Here is a 19,347-nt window from a genome sequence, read left to right on the forward strand (position 1 = left end):
AAGATGATCAGTTAGGACTCAATAATAAAATAATAAACTGAAATATATATGTGTGTAAATATATTTAAATTATAAGTTTTCATATTTTTAAGGATTATGCTTATGCCCACATAAGCATATTTTACTATTCTGGTTATAAAATCAAAAGAGGTGGAAATCAGTGAATAAATTTCTCAATATGTGGTCTGCAGACAACCTGCAGACTACCTCCGATGCATCAGAGTCTGTGGAGGTGTGTCTGGAGAATGGGTTTCTATAACAAGCTCTCCTAGGTTCTTGTGCATGCTAAAGTTGGAAAACCATCGTGAGTAACGTTTAAGAAAGTTTGTTCCACTGCACTATGGAGCAAGGAGAAGAGAGCCAAGAAAGTGAATTTAGAAACACCTACTATGGTTTACCCATTTGACCATGAGGTGGTGAATGGCAGTTCTAAGGGGAGTGGCAATTGGAACAGGGAAGAAAGGATGGATACAAAGAACAATTTGAAGGTAAACTATATAAATTTATTGCCCAGATATAAGTAGTTTAGTAAGAGAATAAATATCAGAGTCAACATTTTAAAGAGTTATTTCTTCTAATAAGCTATCTAGCTGCCTGCTTCCCTCCTACCCTTTCAAATCCCAATTTTTAGGCCCATTAGAGAGTAAGTGATTTGCCCAAGGTCACACATCTACGTAGAGACAGACTGTGAAATAGAAACCAAGAATTTGGCACTAAAGACAATAGTCTGGCCACTAAACTATGAGTCACATATTTTCAGGGTTTTTTTTTTTTTTTTTTTAAAGATTTTATTTATTTGACAGAAAGAGGCACAGTGAGAGAGGAAACACAAGCAGGGGGAGTGGGAGAGGGAGAAGTAGGCTTCTCGCGGAGCAGGAAGCCCGATGCGAGGCTCGATCCCAAGACCCTGGGATCATGACCTGAGCTGAAGGCAGACGCTTAAGGACTGAGCCACTCAGGCGCCCCTATTTCCAGGTTTTAAGACTGAGTGACTGAGAAAATTGACCGGTCATTCAATATTTTACTAAGGATTGTGTACGTGTTAAACAATGGACACTGTGTTAAGTTCTGGGATTACAGTGGTGAATCCAATAAATATGCTACCTGCTCCCCATGGAGCTCACTGTCTGGTTGATATAATGGTAATGCTAATGCCAGAAAAAGGTTCTTAGGAGTGGGAGGTTGATGTGGCGATGGGAATGTGATAAGTTATTTTAATGTATGTTAGTTTTGGACATGATAGATTTGAACGTCTATGTTTCATGTACATACAAATTGACTAGTTCTTCTTGCAAACTATATGTACATGTTCATTTATGTATAATGTATAGGTTAAGAAAACCTTCCTTAAGTGTCTTTTCAGATAAGGGAAAGAGAAGAGTAAATAGTGAGGAGATTTATCACATCCATTAAAAATACTAAGCTTGTAGCGAGTGACCTCTGGACTGTGGAGAAGAATATAAGGTTGTTTTACCAGATGGAACAAAGTTGCAGGTTTTTGACATGATTTTTATCATTACTGAAGTATGTCTGTCTCCTGTAAAATGTGTCTTATCTTCAGGATGGGTTATTTTTTAAAATTCTTCTCTCCTTTGGAAAGAGGCAGAGCACAAAGGCAGTGTTGGCTATTTGCAGCATAGACTCTGTAAATTGGCCATTAGCCAGGTTTCCTCACAGAGACAGGCAGCATGCATTTGGCCCACCTTGTGTGGGGAATGAGAAAATGAATTAGCTTGGACATGCTTTGGATGATTTTCAGCATGAAAACTGATATCCATAGGTTTGAAATGAATTTACTCTCTAAATATTAACACTCAAAACAGTTTAAATGAAAAGACTCTGTGACGACTCAAAGAACATTGAGAAATAATAAAATTAAAATCATCTCAGAGTTTTTAAAAAGAAATATTGAACAAAATGACTTCTGGTTGGAAGTGGACGTAGCTCTGACTGGGGCTGCTTGAATATACTTCTGAGAGACTTTTCTAGCTTAAAAGACAATTTCCATGTTTGGGGAGAGGTTTTTTTTTTCTTAATATGCTCATATAATATAATTTACTTCTTTCCTTCTCTCAAATAAGGAAGAATAAATATCAAGGAAAAATTTGAAAACTAATTATTTTCTAACTTACTAGTAACAAAAAAATTTAATGCCTTTTACCATTCTGAGTATTGAATACTAAAAAAAAATAAAGTCATGAAATCAAGTTCTATATGATTGCAGAAGAGTAGAAACTTTTTTTTTCTTCTAGGTTTATAATTTGTATTAAAAAAAGAAAGAAGGGGGTGCCTGGGTGGCTCAGTTGGTGAAGCGACTGCCTTTGGCTCAGGTCATGATCCCGGAGTCCCGGGATCGAGTCCCACATCGGGCTCCCTGCTCTGTGGGGAGTCTGCTTCTCCCTCTAACCCTACCCTCTCTTGTGCTCTCTCTCTCCCTCTCTCTCTCTCTCAAATAAATAAATAAAATCTTAAAAAAGAAAAAAAAAGAAAGAAGGAAGAGGAGGAGGAGGAAGGAGAGCAAAGGAGGACTACTTTAATAGAGTTTTCTAATTTTTTTGAAGATTTTCACTTTTTGTTAATTTAGAGAACACAGGCATAATTGATTTTGTGTTGTTCTACTGTGATTCTGATTTATACAGAGATAGGCCGTATCAACGATTGTTAATTTGATCTAGAAGTCGTTCTTTCTCATATTTGGACATTATGTTCATACAGATAATAATTTCCATAAAAGAAATAAAATGTTCTCATATTAAATGAGATAAAAGTAACTTAATAGATGTTTATGCAGTCATAAGTGTTACAATTTGAAAAATTTTTTATTTTTATATTTTTATATTTTGTAATTATTGATATTTATTTATGAGATATTTATTTATGATATTTATTTATGAGAATAATTTCTGCTTACCAATTGACATTAATTCTGACAGCTTTATGGTTTACATGCTCTCTTAGGCATAAGATAATGACTTTGGTTAACAAATTGTATTCCTACAGAGTTTTCTAGATTTACCTCAGGAACTTGGCATTCTGCAGTCTTGAACTAAAAGATTTTCCTTAGAAGATTATTTTTTTTCCTTTTTAAAAAAAAATTTTATTTTAATTCCAGTATAGTTAACACACAGTGTTATATTAGTTTCAGGTGTGCAATACAGTGATTAGACAGTTCCATACATCACCCGGTGCTCATCATGACAAGTGCACTCCTTAATCCGCAAAACCTATTTAACTCATCCCCCCTTCCTCCTCCCCTCTGGTAACCATCAGTTTGTTCTCTATGGTTAAGAGTCTGTTTCTTGATTTGTCTCCCAAGAAGAGAACTTTTGAGGTGCCTGGGCAGCACAGTCAGTTAAGCAGTGGACTCTTGGTTTCTGCTCAGGTATGATCTCAGGGTTGCGAGATGGAGCTTTGTGTCAGGCTCCGTGCTCAGTGCAGAGTCTGCCTTAGATTGTCTCTCCCTCTCCCTCTCCCCTCCCGCTTGTGCTCTCTTTCTCTCTCTCTAAAATAAATAAATAAATCTTAAAAAAAAAAAAAAGAAGAAAAGAACTTTCAACAGCCTAACAGAACTATGACCAAACCATGCATGATCATAAGCCCATGGAGAGTTGTCATCAATAAGTAGGTAAATGGGAACCTTAGAGATACAGCTTAAAGGTAAGGAGTTCTGAGAAGACCATTAGTGAGGACATTGTTGTCTAGGAGTTTGCAGTTTCAAAGGAAAATTGATAAATCTCTTCATTTCACCATACCCCAGAGCCCTAGTCACTAGTGAAAATAATAGACTCCATGGATTTACCAATATTTAACAAAATTTCTCAGAAGGAATTTAAATGTTTAGCAAGAAATACCCATGAGTGCTGCTTATAAGTACTTACAGTTCTCTTATGAAATCACTCGGCAAAGACTTGTTATGCTCTGATTAGCTTATTAGTTCATTTTGGATCTGATAGAGAGTTTTGGGGCATTGTCTGTCAACTTGCTAGGAATTAGGACAGCAAATGCCTTTGAATTGTCTTTGTTCATTTAACCATGTCTCTGCAGATGTTCACTATTTTAATATGTCTTTTATTTGGAAAGGGCATTATTTGTGTAATCAATTAGAGATGTACAATTCTGAATAAATGGAGAAGTTTATAAGTAGATTAAAATGCTAAAGAGACATACTTCTCCTCAAATGAGTGTCACCCTGCATATCAACATATAATTAATTCTGAGTGTCAAAAGATCATTTCAGGCTTCCTCGTTAGTTCCTGAAGTGATAATAAAAAATTACACAGTGTAGTTTCAGAAGGCAACCCATAATGATAATTTAGCTTATACTTAGGTTATTTGCAAATGATCATAAATTACTTTTTATGTAAGAATGGAAATATGATAAAGCTGCTTTAAGAATTGAATTATTTAAAATAATTATGTAGAAACATTAGTGGTATTTTCAAGAAGTGCAACGCAAAACTTAACTCTCATTATTTGTTTTCCCAACCCTGTCCATTCTAGTTACTTTAATATAAATGAGTTAGTGAGATGGCAATATAGTGCAGTAAAAAGACACTACACTTTTGAGATAGATATAAGGCTGCAGCACTGGATAGCTACACAGAATGCCGTTCATATAATAGGCTCTGTGCCTGGCATTCCCTGAAATTGTTCAGTACACAACTCAGGTGACCATACACAGTAGCTCTGAGGTAGATTAATGTTGGAGACGTGATTAAATAATGTTGACCAAAGTTCTTGGGTCTCTTTGAGGTTTTATTTCCTTTTCTATAAAATAGAGATTACTTTACTTACCAGATATAGTTCTTTTGTCAATTACAAAAGATTTTACCTCACAGATTGACTATTTTGTGAAGATGGAGTTTTACAGGGCTTATTACCATAACAGTACCTAACATAGTACCATCGCATAGTAGATACTTAACAACTGTGAGCTCTGAAAATGGGTGAGATAAAGTAAATGTACTTGGGATGTAACATCTCTACAAGTTAATAAGAAGAGGGGAAAATAATGTTCACTCAGAGTCTAAAATTTAAAAGAAACGAAAAATGAAATCAATCTGGAAAAGATGGCATAAACATTTGTGTGGTGCCTGAGGTTTGCTCCAGGTACTGAATGCAGGCCTTAACAAGGCCAGGTGACAGAGAATAGAAATGTGCATATTATCCGAAGTTTGAAACTTCAAATATTTTAAACTAGTTCTGTTTATGTTTCATGACAAATAGCAAAAGTAAATCAGAGTTGTTGGTGCTTTCCATTTCAGTTTCAAAATTCTTTTAAAGTAATACACTTCAATATTTTTGTACCAACCATTTTTTTTCTAAATGCTCTAGAAAAGACTTTTTAATAATTAGCAATGCTATACACATATGCACATGCATGCAAACACATAAATATGTGCACACACACAGCCTACAAAGTTTGGATACTTAATTGAAAAGTGTTAATTTCCATCATATAAATTTTAGACTTTTACAACAAAATAGAAAGCAGAAATTGGCAATAGTTTTCCAGAAAAAGAAAAGACATTACAACAAAGAAAAAAAGGTAGAAGAAAGTCTGTATAATTCAATATAATAAAAATAAAAGTGTAATGACAATTACTACAGCTATCAATCTTCAATAATTTGTGAAGAATCCAGCCTCAAATGCAATGAAGCTTTATAAGATTTGTGGTTACAGAGTGTAAAATAGAACAGATGCTACAATATTTAGATGCCTGCTGGCATTTACCTTTCTCTCTGCACAGTTCATTTCAACTATATGAAAATTTTATGTGCTATATAAAAGTAGAGAAAAAATATTTATTTGTAAAATAACCATAGGAGAATTGATAATGTTTCAGCAATGTGGTATTTGATTCTCTTTGACCAGATGAACTAGTGAGAAACTGGAGAATTTGATGATACAGTATTATTTTCAGTTTTCATATAGTGGAAGATGCATGGGTCAAAAAATGACACCAATATTGAATTCAGCTACTTTCTCTGGGTGTCCAGAGCTGAATTTTTAGGATGGGAGCCCTGCTGTTCATTGGAGAAATGGTTTTGCTGTGAGGATTGCAGTGGAAGGGTACTAGGATTGGTGACTTTGGAAAAATGGCCAATGTTATAGTTCGGAGGCAAGGTACTCAGAGTGCAACCTCTTGTTTTTAAAAGTACATTTTGAAGGTTATCACATTATTAGTCTTGTTCTTTAAAAAATATTTTTATTATTTTATCTTTGATCACTTTGTAAACATGATTTTAAATTCCAGATACTCTAAAATAAGTAAAAAAAAAACAACACAAAAAAACCAAATGGCTTACTTTTGAAGATTTATGTTCCTTCTTTTAAAAGATTTTTAGGGACGCCTGGGTGGCTCAGTTGGTTAAGTGTCTGCCTTCAGCTCAGGTCAAGATCTCAGGTCATGATCTCCAGGAGCTAGGACCAAGCCCCACATCAGACTTCTTGCTCAGCAGGGACTCAGCTTCTCCCTCTCTCTCCCTCTGCCTCTCCCCAGGTTGTTCTTGCTCTCTCTCTCTCTCTGAAATAAATAAAATCTTTTAAAAAATAAAAAGTTTTTAATTTCCTATTACATCATATATATATGTATATATTTCAGAAAAATGTTGAGAAAATAATGAAAATTTTTTCTAGATCTGTAAACTAGAAACCGATTCACTCCTGGACACCTTCATCTCCATTTTCATCATATCTGATACATCATCAGTTTCTATCAATTTGATCTTCTAAATATTCATTAAATTTGTCCACTTCTCTCCACTACCACTTCTGTTGCTCTTGCCTGGTCCTGGAATGATAAAAATGTCTTTTAATTATTTTCCCTGCACCTACACTTCCCAAGCAAATCCATTTTGCCGGTTTCAAAATATAAATCAACCTTTATTTACTTCAAGTGATTCCCACTGATCTTAGAACAAAGACATACATTCTCAGTAGGGTGTGTGCGCACTGCGTTGGCCTTGAAATGCTCTACTCTGCGGCATCTTCTGCTCTACCCTGGTTCCCTGGGGTCTAGAGTCTACTTCCAGGTCCAGAAAGCCTTTTTTAAATTTTCATTAGGAACTTTCCTCACACTAGCAGGACCTTAAACCAAAATGCATGTTTCCTGGATGTGCATAAAGGTCCACTGTGCACACGGATAATTTTTAAGAGTCAGTTTCCAGATCCACGATGTTCATATGGATTTTTCCTGTAAAGGATCTGCCCCAAGACCCTGCCTGCAGGTGAAGCATCCTGCTGCTTCCTCTCTGCGTTTTCACTTCTTTAACTTTACAAAGGAACAAAAGAAGGTGGACCTTTCATTCATTCTGATTCTTACTGTGGAGCAGGGAGCATGCTTCTCCCTCTCCTCCCTGCTCGTGCCCTCTCTCACTATCTCTCTCTCTCAAATAAATAAATAAAATCTTTAAAAAAAAAGAAAGAAAGAAATTAGAATCTCTGGGGCACCAAAGGAGGAGCAGTTCAAACTAGTGGTGCTAACGAAGGCTTCTGTAGTCAGGGCCAAGTACCCATTGGATACGTATTTCTGTTAAGGGAAAGTGGGATATTAGAAATGAGGTATTTTGGTCTGCATTGGAATGTTCTGAATTCAGATTTTTTTGTGGAGTGGGGCAGGAGGAGTACTGACTGGTTTTCTTTAACCACCTTACTTCTTTCACCCCCATGTTGTCAAGCTCTTGAGGGAAGGAGAGCAAAGCACAGTGAGGGTTGGTAGAGATACTGAAGACATCAGTATTTATTTCATACAGATGGCAAACTAGGGAGCCTCCTGCTTTATCTATCTATTCATCTTAATTCCTTTCTGATTTTATTATCTATGTATCTTAGAATTTTCAAGTTTTGTAAAAAGCGGCCTGGGAAATGATCAATTTGCTCTGGATTTCATTTTTACCAGTTTCATTAATAAGAAAGACCCTGGGATAACTCTCATTCATCTTTTTCATGGTCTGTATCTTAGTTACACAAATATCTCTACAAGATCCGGTTTTCAATTCTTTTGGATATAGGGTGACCCAAAATGGGATTTCTGGATCATATGGTGGTTCTATTTTTAATTTTTTAAAAGATTTATTCATTTATTTGAGAGAGAGAAACTGTGCATGCACGTGTGCTCACGTGCAAAGGTGGGGGAGGGAGCAGAGAGAGATGGAGAGTCAAGGAGACTCCATGCCAAGCGCTGAGCCTGCCTGGGGCTCAATCCCACGACCCTGAAATCCATACCTGAACTGAAACCAAGACTCCGTTGTTTAACCGACTTTGCTAGGCACCCCTATTTTTAATTTTTTTTGAGGAAACTCCATACTGTTTTCCATAGTGGCTGCACCATTTTACATTCCCACCAATAGTGCACAAGGGTTCTAATTTCTCCACATCCTTGCCAACATATGCTATTTAATTTTATTTTTAATAATGGCCATCCTAACAGAGGTGAGCTGATACCTCATTGTAGTTTTTATTTGCATTTCTCTGATGATTACTGATATTGAGCATCTTTTCATATACCCATTGTAAATGTAGATCTTCTTGAAGAAATGTCTGTCCATTTCTTAATTGGGTTGTCTTTTGTGATAGAGTTGTAGGAGTTCTTTATGTATTTTAGATCATGACCCCTTATCAGATGGATGGTTTGCATTTTTTCCTATTCCACAGATTGCCTTTTGGCTCTGTTAGATTGTTTCCTTTGCTACACAGAAGATTTTTAGTTTGATATAGTCCCACTTATCTATTTTAGCTTTTGTATCCTTTGCTTTTGCCCATCTCTAGGAATACTGACAATAGTATGTTTTTTGTTTAAAGTTTCTTCTCTTTGCATGGTCTATTGCTTCTAAGTTGTTTTTGTTAGTTTTTACATTTTAGTCTTTATCTTTCTGTCAAAGGTTTTCCTCCACTTGATTGCTCATATTTTTTTAAGAACTGGGGGGAAATTGTGAAAGCTTTAAATGGATTGGTAGGACTGGTTGATTGTGGCATTTATAGCAGAAAAGTATGGTTTGGCTTTACTGGGGAGACCCCTACATCCATCTCTTTTTCGGGTTTTTCTCTTGTGCTGGTCAGATGCCCCAGAGAAGATTTGTCCAGTCTCCTGCCTGCAGGATAAAGACTTGGCTGCCAGAATTTCAAGAGCTGATTAATGAGGCAAGAGGAAGACTGAGAGGATATCAGCTTTCAGTAAAAATGTCTCTACTTAATCTTCATTTTCCTTACTCTACCTTAGAATGCATGGTGACTCAAGCCTAGAGACCTTCTGTTTAAAGCAAAAGCAAACTTGTAGTCCTCTTCTGGGGTGAGGATGAGGCTATGTAGAAGAGGGATCCACTTCTGCTTTTTATGTACTTTTCAACCACTTCTCCTTATTTTAGTTCGCTCTCATTCACTTCTCTATCCCGAAGTACCTGGTGTTCCTAATTCTTGGGACTTTGAAGATTATGTTATATAAAGTGGTTTTAGTTTTTAGCTTTCCAGTTTATCATCCAGCCTTTGTTTTGTTTTTGTTTTTTGGGTGTTTTTTTTTTTTTTTTGGCATTTTTGTTTCTTTCATTTTCAGTTTCCACACTCCTTCTTCTGTTTTAAGATAGGAGAAGTACATTGCCAATCTCCCTTCTCTCTCACCCTCCCCATCCTTGTGAAAATAAACAAATTTTCTGGTTTCTGGTGTGTTTCTGGTTCTCTGTTGAGGTTTCAGGAGATGGTTAAATTATGTATGTATGTGTTCCACTCTTGTCTTTATTTGGAACATCACTTGTTTTAAAAATTGTTTTTATTGTTTTTCAATGAATAAAGAAGTGTGTGTGTGTATCCAGATCTGTCATTTTAAAAATTTATTTGACATTTTTTTGAGAAGACCTTCCTTATACCAAGGTTAGAACAATTCTATTTTTCTCTGAAGTTCTTACTCCTTCTGGAACTATGAAATGAGGTAGAAATCTAATTTTATTATTTTCATAATATATCAACTGTTTATTAAATAGCTAATCATTTCCCAATTGATTTATAACATTTTTATCTTTAGAAAATTTAAATATAATAGATCCATATTTGAGTTTTGTAGTATAATTTCCTGTTCTTCTGCCCAGCATGAATATTTTTAGTTATTATGGCTTTATGGTATATTTTGATATCTGCCCATTTCCAGTAGTTGTAGTTATGTATTTCTATTATAAAAAAAAAAAAAGTTGTCTTGCATTGACTTTGACCAATTATATATTTGGTCAAACATGAAAATTCATACATTTTATATTAACACAGAAGTATTATGAGTTTTCTATTATAATCTCCTTTCATGTTTTGTTTGGTTGTATAAGACCCTCTCCAGAAGTTTTTTGTTTTGTTTTTATATATTTTATACTTCCACGGTTATTGTGAACATGCTAGACAATGGCATAGGAAGAGCTAGAACTTTGCTTTGCCTTTTCTTCAAAGCTTGGGCTCTTTCTTACATACTTCCCAGCCTCATCTATACCCGAAGTTCTTAAATTGGGCTGTTCACAAAAATCGTAGGAGGTGCTTTTAAAATATCCACATCCACATATCCACATGCCTAGTCCCACCCCTCAGAAATTCTTATTTGATTTGTTTAGTCGGGGCTGGAGTATTAGTATATTTTCAAAACTCCCCTGCAAAGTCTAATGTTTGAACAAATTTGAGAATCATTGCCCTATACCAATAATTCTCAAACTTTGCATACAATGGAATCATTTGGAAAGCTCTTAAAAAAACAAAACAAAACAAAAACAAAGAAGCAAATGCATGGGCCGCATTCCACAGAAATTAATTTAGAATCTTTGGGGTGGGTCTCAGCAGTATGTTAAAAAATTTATTTGACAGAGAGAGACACAGCGAGAGAGGGAACACAAGCAGGGGGAGTGGGAGAGGGAGAAGCAGGCTTCCCGCTGAGCAGGGAGCCCGACGCGGGGCTCGATCCCAGGACCCTGGGATCATGACCTGAGCCGAAGGCAGACGCTTAACGACTGAGCCACCCAGGCGCCCCTTAAAAATCTTCAGTTGATCTTAATGGGCAGCCAAATGTAAGAACTGTTGGCCCATACCTTTACCACTCAGATGGTAGTTCAAGGACCAGCAAAATTATCATTGCCTGTGAGCTTGCTAGACATGTAGAAGTTCAATCCCAACCCCAAGTGATTAGTATACACCTTCAAGTTTGAGGTACATTGCCCTTCACAACACTATTGATAAATGTGTTCCCAAACTTTCCTGTGCATTCAACTCAATTCAGGAGTTTAAAAAAAACTGTTGCTAAGCCTTAGACTAGATTAATTGAATTGATATACCCAAGAGGTGGGGCTAAGGCATAGTTGAATTTTAAAAGTTTAGAAGTTTGTATTTAAAAGCCACGTTTAAAAGGTGATTCTAATGTGCAGCCAAATTATAACCATTGACCTATATACAAAGGTTATCACATTTTGTGTCTTCTCTCATTTAATAAAAATAACACATATGTGACTCTTGTCTGAACAATCAGTCATTTAAAAAGGGGTTGCTGTGTTCTTAATGCAGTTGCAAATTATTTTTGAATAATATATCATTTAAAAAATGAAACAGGCTAGCTTTATCTAGCACACATGCCACAAATAGGCTTGCTTTACTTCTAAGAGACATAGGCAAATTGAATCTCCCTAGATTACATATGACACAGATGGAAATAATTAATGAAAGTAACATTTGAAGCTCAACTAATGCATGCTGAGATGATTTGCATTTTGAAGGAGTCTGCAGGCCACCTTGTGGACCCACATGACCTACCAGAGATCTCATTTTGAGATCCCCTATGCTAGATTATAGATGCTTCACAAGCAGGAATACTTATTTGATTGCTGTATTTTAATTCATAGAATGACATTGTTGATTGAGTGCCCTAGGCCAAGTAAATGAGCCACTTATGTTAGGCACTTGTTCACATTCATAAAAACAACAAATAATATTATCTTGATCAAGCCCTTCCTAAGAAATAGTGATTAAATCATATCTGGTGTTTGTGTGCATTTCTTTCCAAGAGGTGGAAGAAACTGATTTGCTTTTGATGAACCTGTATTGCCTACAAATTGATGGCCACAGATTTCCTACTTTATTAATTGTCCCAGCAATGACTTATATGAAATATTCCCTCTTGTTGCAGGCTCTACCGTCAGCTAATTGATTGCTGTATGAATTATGCATCCTAAGCCAAATGCAAGGGTGCATGAAAGATGCAGCCAAGGTCATTTTCCACCATAGAGAACTACAGTGACTAAATCCTTTTTTAAGACAGACTTCATTGCTTTAATTTTGCTGCTTTCTTCATGTATACATCAAGTCCAGAGTAATGTGCAAACTCTAAAGTTGCACTTTTAATTTATAAGAAGATTCCAGACACCTACAGTTCAATGTTCTGCAGTCTGACAGGGGCTGTAATTTAATTAATTTGGTAGAGCTGAGGAAAGAACCAGACATGGCATACAGGTGCTTTTTATCTGATTCCAAAATATGCCAAATCTCATCAGATTTTCCTATAGTTTATTAACACTCAAAAGTGACTGATCCAAAAATAAGAACTTTGATTAGATGAAGGACATGTTGAGACCAAGTACAAAATATTTGGCACTTTAGCAGATGATGGAGTTTTGAAAAATTACAATCAATTACCATTTATTAATATTAAGAGATGTAAATGATGTATACCTTTAGAGGATGTATAAAGGAGAAGAGTGATGCTTTACTAAAGCTTTCAGAATTAAAGCAATCAAGTTGGAATAATGAAAAGATCTAGATTTTTGATGTCTCAGTGGCTTAGTTTGAATTATTGCCTAGCTATTTATTAGTTGTGTGACTTTAGGCTAAAATTTAATTAACCCTTCTAGACCTCAGTTTACTTATGCAAAAATGGGCATAAGACTTTATTTGCATTGCTACTGTAAAGACTGTAAAAATAAGTGAGATCAGTAACTTAGCCTTACACTTTATCTTAGCCAAAAGGCTGAGAAGCGATAGTAACTTAGCCTTAGACAGTAACTTGTATGCTTATACAATAGAGCATACTACTGGCTTTAACATTCCTTGAATTACAAGTTGCATGTGAAGTTTGTAAAAAGACCCTCCAATTGGCTATCAAAATCACCCCAAAATGGCCATGGAATCACATTACTATATGCCCCCTAAACCAAACAGCTTCTGATATGAATGCTTCATATGCCCAGAGAACTCAGGCATTATTAACAAGCCACGTTAAAGTACATGTTTCAGGACAAACTATAGGAACCAAACCACACTCAGACTGTGCTGGATAAAATGTATGCTGTAATTACACATTAGGGGTACAAGTACCTTACAAGGAAGGAATCAATCACAATCCCTTCAGACCAGTACTTCATGCCTTAATGCATATGGCAATCAGCTGGGGATCTTGTTAAAATGTTAATTCTGGTTCAGCAGGTTTTGGTTGGGACCTGGGATTCTGTAGTTCTAAGAAGCTTTCTGGTGACAGAGTTCATGTGGTTCACACACCATAATTTGAGTTGCAATTTTGAGCGCTTTTTAAACCTACCTGCACATGAGATTCACTGAAGGTAAAAATAATGATGCCTGGGGTCTTCTTCAGACCAGTTGAATCTCTGCAGTTGAAGCCCTGGCTTAGATCATTTTAAAAGCTCCCTGAGTGGTCTTTATTTGTAGAGCCATAGTTGAGAACTAAGAACTTAAGACATAAGGGAAGTGCCTCCATCAATTGTATCAGATGATCTTTTTAAAATCATGTATTGGTAAAGCCCAGGCTGTAGAACATAAAGAGCCCAAGACCCATGCTTCAGAATGCAACAATATGTGTAGCAAGTCTCCTCCTAGTCACAAGGGCACAGCGGAGTCCTCTGCGCATTTTCCACATCCTCAATCAGGAAGAGCATAGTCATGATAGCTTCTCACCAGGCCATGGGACAGAGTCAATACCCCATCCTTTCCTTGTAAAAATAGCATCGCACTACTGGTAATTCTGGAGCTGTGCTTTGAAACTGGGGTGGAAAGAAATGCCACATAGCATTGAAAAATCATAGTATTCACAGATTTTATCTACAGAGTAAAATGTACACCATGATAAGGAAGTTTTGTTGATATGGAAGGTATCAGTTCTACTCACAACTACCGATGATATCATGCCTTTAAAATTGGTACCTACCTATATGCTGTCTATGAGTGAACTCTACTTTTTCTAAGTTCCCACAGTAGGTTTCTCTTCTTGCTTATTATATTCCCAACATTATAATTTCTAATTCAGTATCTGGTTTCTCTGTTATAGTGACATCTGCATCAGATCAACTGGAGGTATTTAAGACCATATTGTTGTGGCTATCCCTCATAGTTCCTGGTTCAGTAGGTCTGGAGTGAAGGCCAAGAAATGGCATTTCTAACACACTCCTGGGAGATGCTCTTACATATTGGTCCAGGACCCCCTATCTTTTGAGAATTACCACTTTTTTTTATTTCACAATCTCCATGGGAGGAAATATTGTGCCTGTAGATTCTCCATTATACCCATGCCTAGTGTAATGAGCAAATATCTTTTGAATAAAAAGTGATGGCTAAGCCCTATTTCACTCATAGTGAAAACACATATGGAACACTGGAAAAAGTCTCATCCAGCCTATTAAGGCTAATGCTTGCCAAAGAACCTCAAAACATAACATTGAATTAGGGATCTCTGCTACTGTGGACTCTAGAATGTTGGGAGCACTTCCTATGAAAGTTTTGGGTTCTTTATTCTTAAGCCACTGCTTTATGGTAATGAAATCAGCATGGTATCAACAGGTTGGTTGGTTGTCCAGGCTTCCATTCAAGGTGTCTTGAAACAGCAGAACCAGCAGAAGTTTCTCCTCCAGTGCCATCTGCCTTCAGTTTTGCAGCTAAACATCTTGAAGACTTACCGGGTGTCACAAGAGAAGACTAAATGTAAAATGTACCATCACAGCAAATAATGTTCCTGCTGTTGTCAAAGTACTATAGGGGTTACTAAATATCAGCATTCCCTTACAGCCTAAAAATATTAGTGCTTTCGTTCAATATTAGTGTTTTATAATTTAAAAAATTTTCTTACTATATATTCACACTAATGTTTTGAGGCAGATTTTCTCAGACCAGCTTTTGAAGCAGTAAAGAGATGTTATGCTGATAATTTACTGCTTTTTGAGTCTTTGGACCACACATTTATTTATTTAAGATTTTTATTTACTTATTTGAGAGAGAGAGAGAGCAGGAGTGGGGGACAGAGGCAGAGGGAAAGGGAGAAGCAGACTCCTGTCTGGGCAGGAAACGTGATGAGGGGCTTGATCCCAGGACCCTGAGATCATGACCTGAGCTGAAGGCAGATGTTTAACTGATTGAGCCACCCAGGCACTCCCAGACCACACATTTATTTAATTATCGTTATTAAATATCCGCTTTTGTGGAGGTTTTCTGATTAGAAGGCTTGGTTCTTGCCCTTTGAGAACTAAATCCAAACTTGGGAAAACAACATATGAATGTAAGGGCTAGAAAACCATAAAAAAAGATGAAAATCTTGCCATTTGCAACAACATGGGTGGACTTTGAGGGCATTATGCTAAGTGAAATTAGATAAGATCAAATACTATATAATCTCACTTATATATGGAATCTAAAACAAACAAACAAACAAACAACACTTGCGCTCATCCATTTAGACAATAGATTGGTGGTTACCAGAAGAGAGGGGACAGCAGGTGGGCAAAATGGGTGAAGGGGGTTAAAATGTACAAACTTCCGTTTATTAAGTCATGGGAATGTAATGTACAGCATGATGGCTATAGTTAATAATCCTGTATTGTGTATTTGAAAGTTGCTAAGAGAGTAGGCCTTAAAAATACTCATCCCAAGGAAAAAAGTTATAATTGCATATGGTGATGGATGTTAACTAGACTTACTGTGGTGATCATTTTGCAATATAAACAAATATTGAATCATTATGTTATACACTTAAAACTAATACAATGTTATGTGTCAATTATATCTCAGTTTTAAAAATTAAAAAAAATCATTGTGAAGTAGATAGCAAAAAAGTCAACAAATGTGTATTTTAGCGTAGGCTCCACTGTCCTAAAGACAGTATTTGTGTATATTAGAGACTGGGTAACTTTCTGCCTGAAGAAAAGAAAGCCTGGAAGACCAAGACTGGAAATGTAGAAGAGGCATATGTTTTGCAGAGTAAATTTTAGAGTCAGGGCTAGAACTGAAGAGTGGAAGGTAGTGGGAGACAGATCTCATTTAATATATGAAATAATTATCTAAAAAAATATTATTGCTTTTATGCCAATAGCTATTCTAAGTGTGGTACTTTGTGTTTTAATACTTTGTGTTTTAATACATATTAACTAATATATAGAAATCCACTTTACACATCACGGGTACATGGTAGAGGAGATTTCTGCTTTAGTTTGATGTTGTACTAGATGATCATTGATGTCTACCTATAATCAAATAATCTGGATTTGATAGGTTTCCTTCATCTATTGAACTGTTGATATTATTATATTGCTACTTATTTGAGTTTGCCTATATTGTAAACCATGATGCAGCTAATTAAGTTTTAACCTGTTGCTAGAATCCACATTTATATAGAATATAGATTGATACAATAATATGGAAAATGATTATGGCAGCTTCAGTCTTTACAATGACTATAGTCTGTCCAGATTGTCATGCATAATCAGAGAAATAGCTTTAGGGAAACCTGAAATCATATTTATAACTAAATTACTTTGTATAATGCAGTCTGGTCCTGCCAAACACGATTTGACCAACAATGGGGCAATTTAAAAAGTGTAAGCAAAATAGATTTGCCAATTAGATATAGCACTTTATAAATGTGGATAACTGATCCTGAGGAACTAATAAGTATCTGGAGAACTCAATAATCACTTTAAAAAGTAATCAAGCCATGTAATTCCATCTGAGTTTTCATATCATGAGGAAAATTGTCTGAATCAAGAGAACGAGCATAGAAATTTCAATTCATCTTTGATACTACTTAAGTTTGTTACCATGTTGCTATAAATATCATACCTTTTTCTGTAGCCTGTTGATTACCATCATTTTGAAATGTATTCCAGGACTAGGTAAGAGAAATAAGAAAAACTTATAGTTTTTTCTTTTAATAAAATGCAACAAGAATAATTACAAATGAGGTGGGGGATATTCTAAATATTCTAAATTAGGGGTGTAGGAAGAGATGATGTGAGTCTGGATGGTCTTTTGTTGGTAACCCTCATTATTACTTGAGAAATCAATCCATAATCCCAATCACACTGACATTCATTCTGTAAGGAACGCTACACCAGTGCAAACTAATTAAAACTACAAACTCTGTCTGTGGAAGCAGGAATTTATAGTGAATATTTAACAAAGTGTCAAGTAGAGCTAGTGAGATGTCTTGGGGCTAATTCTGGTAGCTACGGAGTTACCACATGGACCACATTTTCAATCCAAATGAGTCACAAAGTTTACTTAGAATTCAACTTACAAAAACTTAAATTGATTTTTTTTATTCTTTCACATGTATCTTTTCTAAACTCAGAATCACCTTATAATTTTCCTGTCTCAGTCTAATATTTGTATGTTACTACCACTTCTGAGAGAAGTGAGTATGAAAATAGGGATCCTGATAGAATCCATAGGGACTCATTAGAAAATCATTAAGAGATCTTGTATGCCAATATTTATCTTGAAATCATATCTACAAGATTTCTTAGAGTGCTTAAGTATTAACCTGAAAATAGAGAAAAATCAGTTTAGAGCCAATAACAGAGTTATTGTTGGCCTTTTGATCTTTTAACAATTAGTATGTTACAATTTATGGAAAGATGCCAAATGGTTTTATAACAGGAGAAAATACTATTTAACAGCTGAAAATTGGGAAAATTAGATGCATAAAAAATAGGAAGAATAAATTTTCATAAACATAAATGACCACATTTTCCAAAATCTGTAGCTCTTATTTTTTTTTTTTTAAGATTTTATTTATTTATTTGACAGAGAGAGACACAGAGCAGGAACACAAGCAGGGGGAATGGGAGAGGGAGAAGCAGGCTTCCCGCTGAGCAGGGAGCCTGATGCAGGGCTCGATCCCAGGACTCTGGGATCATGACCTGAGCCGAAGGCAGACGCTTAACCGACTGAGCCACTCAGGCACCCCTGTAGCTCTTAATTTTTAGGAACTTTTTCTAAAGTGCATGTTGTGTAATACCAGTCCTCGGAGATGCTACACTACAAAATAAATTTTGTAGTAAGATAACTTCTAAAGGCACAGCAACATATATCTCTCCTCTATATGAGTATGCATATTAGATAAAGTTCAGAGAAATCCCCCCCACCAAAAAATGTTTATTGCAGCATTTGCAAAATTTATTTGGTCACAAACCATTCTCTTTCTTTTTTCTTTCACCATACATTCTGTAGAACAAGGTTAAGGAGACTTTAAATTACAATATTTAATTATTCTCATCAGTTATTAATACTTATGATAAGTAGGTAGTATGATTCTATGTTGTATTGGAGAACTGGAAAATTTCAAATTTAGCTTCAGGAAACAATGTTAGGCTAAGATATTTGAATAGTTCCGACCTTGAAAACTAACTTAAAACCCTGAATAAAATATTTTTATATGTACAGAGAGACATAAAGGAACACCAAAACTGCTTTTGGCTTGCATTTATGTTTCTCCTAAGTTTAGTGTGATAGTATGGAGGGACAAGTGGGAGAAAAATCAAAGCCTAGGTCTGGTAGTAGTTGGGGGGTCTTAGAGGAAGCATTGTCCACAATAAGCTGTGATCCCAAAGAGCTACAGTCTCAAAGAGAAACTCAGCCTGAAGTAGACCAGGCTTCTTCTGGAATTTCAACAGTCTTCTTCATAGCCCAGGACAACTTAAGCCTTGAAATTGTTTTAAATAGGTCTATGAGGGGTGCTTGGGTGGCTCAGTTATTAAGCGTCTGCCTTCCTGCATCTGGCTCCCTGCTCAGCGTGAGGCCTGCTTCTCCCTCTCCCACTCTCCCTGCTTGTGTTCCCTCTCTCACTGTCTCTCTCTCTGTCAAATAAAAAAAAAATTAACATAAATAAATAAATAAATAAATAAATAAATAAATAAATAAATAAATAGGTCTGTGATTAGTGTAATGTCCCCAAGAGGCTGGCAGAGGCAAAGGTAACATCTTTCTAGAACAAAATGTCTTTATCCAAGGTTGCAGATTATTTCTACAGTTTCTTTTTTTCAAATAACATATCCAACACCTAGTGAAAGATAATTGGGCACAAAAACAAATATATAAATCAGAATAAGATTTTCAGAAAA

Source organism: Mirounga leonina, unplaced genomic scaffold (assembly GCF_011800145.1).
Source record: "Mirounga leonina isolate KUSES-001 unplaced genomic scaffold, KU_Mleo_1.0 Mir_151, whole genome shotgun sequence".
In the NCBI taxonomy this organism is placed as follows: Eukaryota; Metazoa; Chordata; class Mammalia; order Carnivora; family Phocidae; genus Mirounga; species Mirounga leonina.